Consider the following 8,668-nt stretch of genomic DNA (forward strand, 5'->3'; position numbering starts at 1 on the left):
GAAACAGAGGTGGGGAATCAGAGGCGGGGAAACAGAGGCGGGGAATCAGATATGGGGAATCAGAGGTGGGGAATCAGAGGTTGGGAATCATAGGCGGGGAATCAGAGCTGGGGAATCAGAGGTGGGGAATCAGAGTTGGGGAATCAGAGGCGGGGACTTAGATATTGGGAAACAGAGGCGGGGAATCAGAGGCGGGGAAACAGAGGGGGGTAATCAGAGGCAGGGAATCAGATGTGCGGAATCAGAGATGGGGAATCAGAGGCAGGGAATCAGAATCAGAAGCAGGGAATCAGAGGCCGGGAATCAGAGGCCGGAATCAGATGCCGGGAATAAGTGGCCGGGAATCAGAGGTGGGGAATCAGAGTCCGGGAATCAGAGATGGGGATTCAGAGGCGGGGAATGAGATATGGGGAATCAGAGGCGGGGAATCAGAGGCGGGGAAACAGAGGCGGGGAATCAGATTTGGGGAATCAGAGGTGGCGAATCAAAGGCGGTGAATCAGAGATGGGGAATCAGAGGCCGGGAATCAGAGGCAGGGAATCAAACACGGGGAATCAGAGGCGGGAAATCAGAGCTGGGGAATCAGAGGCGGGGAATCAGAGTTGGGGAATCAGAGGTTGGGAATCAGAGGAAGGGAATCAGAGGCGAGGAATCAGAGCTGGGGAATCAGAGGCGGGGAATCAGAATTGGGGAATCAGATATGGGGAATCAGAGGCGGGGAATCAGACGCGGGGAATCAGCGGTGGTGAATCAGAGATGTGGAATCAGAGGCGGGGAATCAGAGGCAGGGAATCAGACGCGGGGAATCAGAGGCGGGGAATCATAGCTGGCGAATCAGAGGCGGGGAATCAGAGGTGGGGAATCAGAGGCGGGGAATCAGATATTGGGAATCAGAGGTGGGGAATCAGAGGCGGGGAAACAGAGGCGGGGAATCAGATATGGGGAATCAGAGGTGGGGAATCAGAGGTTGTGAATCAGAGATGGGGAATCAGAGGCGGGGAATCAGAGGCCGGTAATCAGACGCGGGGAATCAGAGGCGGGGAATCAGACATGGGAAATTAGAGACAGGGAATCAGAGTTGGGGATTCAGAGGCGGGGAATCAGATATGGGGAAACAGAGGCGGGGAATCAGAGGCGGGCAAATAGAGGCGGGGATCAGATACGGGGAAACAGAGGCGGGGAATCAGAGGCGGGGAAACAGAGGCGGGGAATCAGATATGGGGAATCAGAGGTGGGGAATCAGACGCAGGGAATCATTATGGGAAATCAGAGGTGGGGAATCAGAGGTTGGGAATCAGAGGAAGGGAATCAGAGGCGAGGAATCAGAGCTGGGGAATCAGAGGCGGGGAATCAGAATTGGGGAATCAGAGATGGGGAATCAGAGATGGGGAATCAGAGGCGGGGAATCAGACGTGGGGAATCAGCGGTGGTGAATCAGAGATGTGGAATCAGAGGCGGGGAATCAGAGGCAGGGAATCAGACGCGGGGAATCAGAGGCGGGGAATCATAGCTGGCGAATCAGAGGCGGGGAATCAGAGGTGGGGAATCAGAGGCGGGGAATCAGATATTGGGAATCAGAGGCGGGGAATCAGATATGGGGAATCAGAGGTGTGGAATCAGAGGTTGTGAATCAGAGATGGGGAATCAGAGGCGGGGAATCAGAGGCCGGTAATCAGACGCGGGGAATCAGAGGCGGGGAATCAGACATGGGAAATTAGAGGCAGGGAATCAGAGTTGGGGATTCAGAGGCGGGGAATCAGATATGGGGAAACAGAGGCGGGGAATCAGAGGCGGGCAAATAGAGGCGGGGATCAGATATGGGGAAACAGAGGCGGGGAATCAGAGGCGGGGAAACAGAGGCGGGGAATCAGATATGGGGAATCAGAGGTGGGGAATCAGAGGTTGGGAATCAGAGATGCAGAATTGGAGGCGGGGAATGGGATATGGGGAATCAGAGGCGGGGAATCAGAGGCGGGGAAACAGAGGCGGGGAATCAGATATGGGATATCAGAGGTGTGGAATCAGAGGTTGGGAATCAGAGGTTGGGAATCAGAGGCAGGGAATCAGAGGCTTGGAATCAGTTGCAGGGAATCAGATGCGGGGAATCAGAGGCGGGGAATCAGAGCTGGGGAATCAGAGGTGGGGAATCAGAGTTGGGGAATCAGAGGTGGGGACTTAGATATTGGGAAACAGAGGCGGGGAATCAAAGGTGGGGAAACAGAGACGGGGAATCAGATATGGGGAATCAGAGGTGGGGAATCAGAGGCAGGGAATCAGATGTGCGGAATCAGAGATGGGGAATCAGAGGCAGGGAATCAGAATCAGACGCAGGGAATCAGAGGCCGGGAATCAGAGGCCGGAATCAGATGCCGGGAATAAGAGGCCGGGAATCAGAGGTGGGGAATCAGAGTCCGGGAATCAGAGATGGGGATTTAGAGGCGGGGAATGAGATATGGGGAATCAGAGGCGGGGAATCAGCGGCGGAGAAACAGAGGCGGGGAATCAGATATGGGGAATCAGAGGTTGCGAATCAAAGGCGGTGAATCAGAGATGGGGAATCAGAGGCCGGGAATCAGAGGCAGGGAATCAAACACGGGGAATCAGATGCGGGGAATCAGAGCTGGGGAATCAGAGGCGGGGAATCAGAGTTGGGGAATCAGAGGCGGGGAATCAGACGCAGGGAATCAATATGGGAAATCAGAGGTGGGGAATCAGACGCAGGGAATCAATATGGGAAATCAGAGTTGGGGAATCAGAGGTTGGGAATCAGAGGAAGGGAATCAGAGGCGAGGAATCAGAGCTGGGGAATCATAGGCGGGGAATCAGAATTGGGGAATCAGAGATGGGGAATCAGAGATGGGGAATCAGAGGCGGGGAATCAGACGCGTGGAATCAGAGGTGGTGAATCAGAGATGTGGAATCAGAGGCGGGGAATCAGAGGCAGGGAATCAGACGCGGGGAATCAGAGGCGGGGAATCATAGCTGGCGAATCAGAGGCGGGGAATGAGATATGGGGAATCAGAGGCGGGGAATCAGAGGCGGGGAAACAGTGGCGAGGAATCAGATATGGGGAATCAGAGGTGGCGAATCAAAGGCGGTGAATCAGAGATGGGGAATCAGAGGCGGGGAATCAGAGGCAGGGGATCAAACACGGGGAATCAGAGGCGGGGAATCAGAGCTGTGGAATCAGAGGCGGGGAATCAGAGTTGGGGAATCAGAGGCGGGGAATCAGAGCTGGGGAATCAGAGGTGGGGAATCAGAGTCGGGGAATCAGAGGCAGGGAGTCGGATGTGCGGAATCAGAGATGGGGAATCAGAGGTGGGGAATCAGAGGCGGTGAATCTGAGATGGGGAATCAGAGGCGGGGAATCAGAGGCAGGAAATCAGACACGGGGATTCAGAGGCTGGGAATCAGACGGGGGGAATCAAAGGCGGGGAATGAAGCTGGGGAATCAGAGGCAGGGAATCAGAGTTGGGGATTCAGAGGCGGGGAATCAGATATGGGGAAACAGAGGCGGGGAATCAGAGGCGGGCAAACAGAGGCGGGGAATTAGATATGGGGAATCAGTGGTGGGGAATCAGAGGTGGTTTATCAGAGAATGGGAATCACAGGCGGGGAATCAGAGGCAGGGAATAGAAAGCGGGGAATCAGAGGCAGGGAATCAGAGCTGGGGAATCAGAGGCGGGGAATCATAGTTGGGAATCAGAGGCGGGGAATCAGATATGGGGAAACAGAGGCGGGGAATCAGGGGCGGGGAAACAGAGGCGGGGAATCTGATATGGGGAATCGGATGCGGGGAATCAGAGGCGGGGAATCAGATATGGGGAATCAGAGGTGGGGAATCAGAGGCAGGTAATCAGATGTGCGGAATCAGAGATGGGGAATCAGAGGCAGGGAATCAGAATCAGAAGCGGGGAGTCAGAGGCCGGGAATCAGAGGCCTGGAATCAGATGCTGGGAATAAGAGGCCGGGAATCAGAGGTGGGGAATCAGAGTCCAGGAATCAGAGATGGGGATTCAGAGGCGGGGAATGAGATATGGAGAATCAGAGGCGGGGAATCAGAGGCGGGAAAACAGAGGTGGGGAATCAGATATGGGGAATCAGAGGTGGCGAATCAAAGGTGGTGAATCAGAGATGGGGAATCAGAGGAGGGGAATCAGAGGCAGGGAATCAAACACGGGGAATCAGAGGCGGTGAATCAGAGCTGGGGAATCAGAGGCGGGGAATCGGATATGGGGAATCAGAGGCGGGGAATTAGAGTTGGGGAATCAGAGGCGGGGAATCAGAGGCGGGGAAACAGAAGCGGGGAATCAAACACGGGGAATCAGAGGTGGGGAATCAGAGGTTGGGAATCAGAGGCAGGGAATCAGAGGCGGGGAATCAGAGGCAGGGAATCAGAGGCAGGGAATCAGATGTGCGGAATCGGAGATGGGGAATCAGAGGCAGGGAATCAGAGGCGGGGAATCAGAGGCGGGGAATCAGAGGCCGGGAATCAGATATGGGGAAACAGAGGCGGGGAATCAGAGGCGGGGAAACAGAGGCTGGGAATCAGATATGGGGAATCAGAGGTGGGGAATCAGAGGTTGGGAATCAGAGGCAGGGAATCAGAGGCTTGGAATCAGATGCAGGGAATCAGATGCGGGGAATCAGAGGCGGGGAATCAGAGCTGGGGAATCAGAAGTGGGGAATCAGAGTTGGGGAATCAGAGGCGGGGACTTAGATATTGGGAAACAGAGGCAGGGAATCAGAGGCGGGGAATCAGATATGGGGAATCAGAGATGGGGAATCAGAGGCAGGGAATCAGATGTGCAGAATCAGAGATGGGGAATCAAAGGCAGGGAATCAGAATCAGAAGCAGGGAATCAGAGGCCAGGAATCAGAGGCCGGAATCAGATGCCGGGAATAAGAGGCCGGAAATCAGAGGTGGGGAATCAGAGTCCGGGAATCAGAGATGGGGATTCAGAGGCGGGGAATGAGATATGGGGAATCAGAGGTGGCGAATCAAAGGCGGTGAATCAGAGATGGGGAATCAGAGGCCGGGAATCAGAGGCAGGGAATCAAACACGGGGAATCAGAGGAGGGGAATCAGAATTGGGGAATCAGAGATGGGGAATCAGAGGCAGGGAATCAGACGCGGGGAATCAGAGGTGGTGAATCAGAGATGTGGAATCAGAGGCGGGGAATCAGAGGCAGGGAATCAGACGCAGGGAATAAGAGGCGGGGAATCATAGCTGGCGAATCAGAGGCGGGGAATCAGAGGTGGGGAATCAGAGGCGGGGAATCAGATATTGGGAATCAGAGGTGGGGAATCAGAGGCGGGGAAACAGAGGCGGGGAATCAGAGGCGGGGAAACAGAGGCGGGGAATCAGATATGGGGAATCAGAGGTGTGGAATCAGAGGTTGTGAATCAGAGATGCGGAATTGGAGGCGGGGAATGGGATATGGGGAATCAGAGGCGGGGAATCAGAGGCGGGGAAACAGAGGCGGGGAATCAGATATGGGGAATCAGAGGTGTGGAATCAGAGGTTGGGAATCAGAGGTTGGGAATCAGAGGCAGGGAATCAGAGGCTTGGAATCAGTTGCAGGGAATCAGATGCGGGGAATCAGAGGCGGGGAATCAGAGCTGGGGAATCAGAGGTGGGGAATCAGAGTTGGGGAATCAGAGGCGGGGACTTAGATATTGGGAAACAGAGGCGGGGAATCAAAGGTGGGGAAACAGAGGCGGGGAATCAGATATGGGGAATCAGAGGTGGGGAATCAGAGGCAGGGAATCAGATGTGCGGAATCAGAGATGGGGAATCAGAGGCAGGGAATCAGAATCAGACGCAGGGAATCAGAGGCCGGGAATCAGAGGCCGGAATCAGATGCCGGGAATAAGAGGCCGGGAATCAGAGGTGGGGAATCAGAGTCCGGGAATCAGAGATGGGGATTTAGAGGCGGGGAATGAGATATGGGGAATCAGAGGCGGGGAATCAGAGGCGGGGAAACAGAGGCGGGGAATCAGATATGGGGAATCAGAGGTGGGGAATCAGAGGCAGGGAATCAGAGATGGGGAATCAGAGTCCGGGAATCAGAGGCAGGGAATCAAACACGGGGAATCAGATGCGGGGAATCAGAGCTGGGGAATCAGAGGCGGGGAATCAGAGTTGGGGAATCAGAGGCGGGGAATCAGTCGCAGGGAATCAATATGGGAAATCAGAAGTGGGGAATCAGACGCAGGGAATCAATATGGGAAGTCAGAGTTGAGGAATCAGAGGTTGGGAATCAGAGGAATGGAATCAGAGGCGAGGAATCAGAGCTGGGGAATCAGAGGCGGGGAATCAGAATTGGGGAATCAGAGATGGGGAATCAGAGGCGGGGAATCAGACGCGTGGAATCAGAGGTGGTGAATCAGAGATGTGGAATCAGATGCCGGGAATCAGAGGCAGGAAATCGGACGCGGGGAATCAGAGGCGGGGAATCATAGCTGGCGAATCAGAGGCGGGGAATGAGATATGGGGAATCAGAGGCGGGGAATCAGAGGCGGGGAAACAGTGGCGAGGAATCAGATATGGGGAATCAGAGGTGGCGAATCAAAGGCGGTGAATCAGAGATGGGGAATCAGAGGCGGGGAATCAGAGGCAGGGGATCAGAGGCGAGGAATCAGAGCTGGGGAATCAGAGGCGGGGAATCAGAATTGGGGAATCAGAGATGGGGAATCAGAGATGGGGAATCAGAGGCGGGGAATCAGACGCGTGGAATCAGAGGTGGTGTATCAGAGATGTGGAATCAGAGGCGGGGAATCAGAGGCAGGGAATCAGACGCGGGGAATCAGAGGCGGGGAATCATAGCTGGCGAATCAGAGGCGGGGAATGAGATATGGGTAATCAGAGGCGGGGAATCAGAGGCGGGGAAACAGTGGCGAGGAATCAGATATGGGGAATCAGAGGTGGCGAATCAAAGACGGTGAATCAGAGATGGGGAATCAGAGGCGGGGAATCAGAGGCAGGGGATCAAACACGGGGAATCAGAGGCGGGGAATCAGAGCTGTGGAATCAGAGGCGGGGAATCAGAGTTGGGGAATCAGAGGCGGGGAATCAGAGCTGGGGAATCAGAGGTGGGGAATCAGAGTCGGGGAATCAGAGGCAGGGAGTCGGATGTGCGGAATCAGAGATGGGGAATCAGAGGTGGGGAATCAGAGGTGGTGAATCTGAGATGGGGAATCAGAGGCAGGGAATCAGAGGCAGGTTATCAGACACGGGGATTCAGAGGCTGGGAATCAGACGGGGGGAATCAAAGGCGGGGAATGAAGCTGGGGAATCAGAGGCAGGGAATCAGAGTTGGGGATTCAGAGGCGGGGAATCAGATATGGGGAAACAGAGGCGGGGAATCAGAGGCGGGCAAACAGAGGCGGGGAATTAGATATGGGGAATCAGTGGTGGGGAATCAGAGGTGGTTTATCAGAGATGGGGAATCACAGGCGGGGAATCAGAGGCAGGGAATAGAACGCGGGGAATCAGAGCTGGGGAATCAGAGGCGGGGAATCATAGTTGGGAATCAGAGGCGGGGAATCAGATATGGGGAAACAGAGGCGGGGAATCAGGGGCGGGGAAACAGAGGCGGGGAATCAGATATGGGGAATCGGATGCGGGGAATCAGAGGCGGGGAATCAGATATGGGGAATCAGAGGTGGGGAATCAGAGGCAGGTAATCAGATGTGCGGAATCAGAGATGGGGAATCAGAGGCAGGGAATCAGAATCAGAAGCGGGGAGTCAGAGGCCGGGAATCAGAGGCCTGGAATCAGATGCTGGGAATAAGAGGCCGGGAATCAGAGGTGGGGAATCAGAGTCCGGGAATCAGAGATGGGGATTCAGAGGCGGGGAATGAGATATGGAGAATCAGAGGCGGGGAATCAGAGGCGGGAAAACAGAGGTGGGGAATCAGATATGGGGAATCAGAGGTGGCGAATCAAAGGTGGTGAATCAGAGATGGGGAATCAGAGGAGGGGAATCAGAGGAAGGGAATCAAACACAGGGAATCAGAGGCGGGGAATCAGAGCTGGGGAATCAGAGGCTGGGAATCAAAGTTGGGGAATCAGAGGCAGGGAATCAGATATGGGGAAACAGGGGCGGGGAATCAGAGGCGGGGAAACAGAGGCGGGGAATCAGATATGGGGAATCAGAGGCGGGGAATTAGAGTTGGGGAATCAGAGGCGGGGAATCAGAGGCGGGGAAACAGAAGCGGGGAATCAAACACGGGGAATCAGAGGTGGGGAATCAGAGGTTGGGAATCAGAGGCAGGGAATCAGAGGCGGGGAATCAGAGGCGGGGTATCAGAGGCAGGGAATCAGATGTGCGGAATCGGAGATGGGGAATCAGAGGCAGGGAATCAGAGGCGGGGAATCAGAGGCGGGGAATCAGAGGCCGGGAATCAGATATGGGGAAACAGAGGCGGGGAATCAGAGGCGGGGAAACAGAGGCTGGGAATCAGATATGGGGAATCAGAGGTGGGGAATCAGAGGTTGGGAATCAGAGGCAGGGAATCAGAGGCTTGGAATCAGATGCAGGGAATCAGATGCGGGGAATCAGAGGCGGGGAATCAGAGCTGGGGAATCAGAGGTGGGGAATCAGAGTTGGGGAATCAGAGGCGGGGACTTAGATATTGGGAAACAGAGGCAGGGAATCAGAG

Source organism: Narcine bancroftii, unplaced genomic scaffold, assembly GCF_036971445.1.
Source record: "Narcine bancroftii isolate sNarBan1 unplaced genomic scaffold, sNarBan1.hap1 Scaffold_158, whole genome shotgun sequence".
NCBI lineage: Eukaryota > Metazoa > Chordata > Chondrichthyes > Torpediniformes > Narcinidae > Narcine > Narcine bancroftii.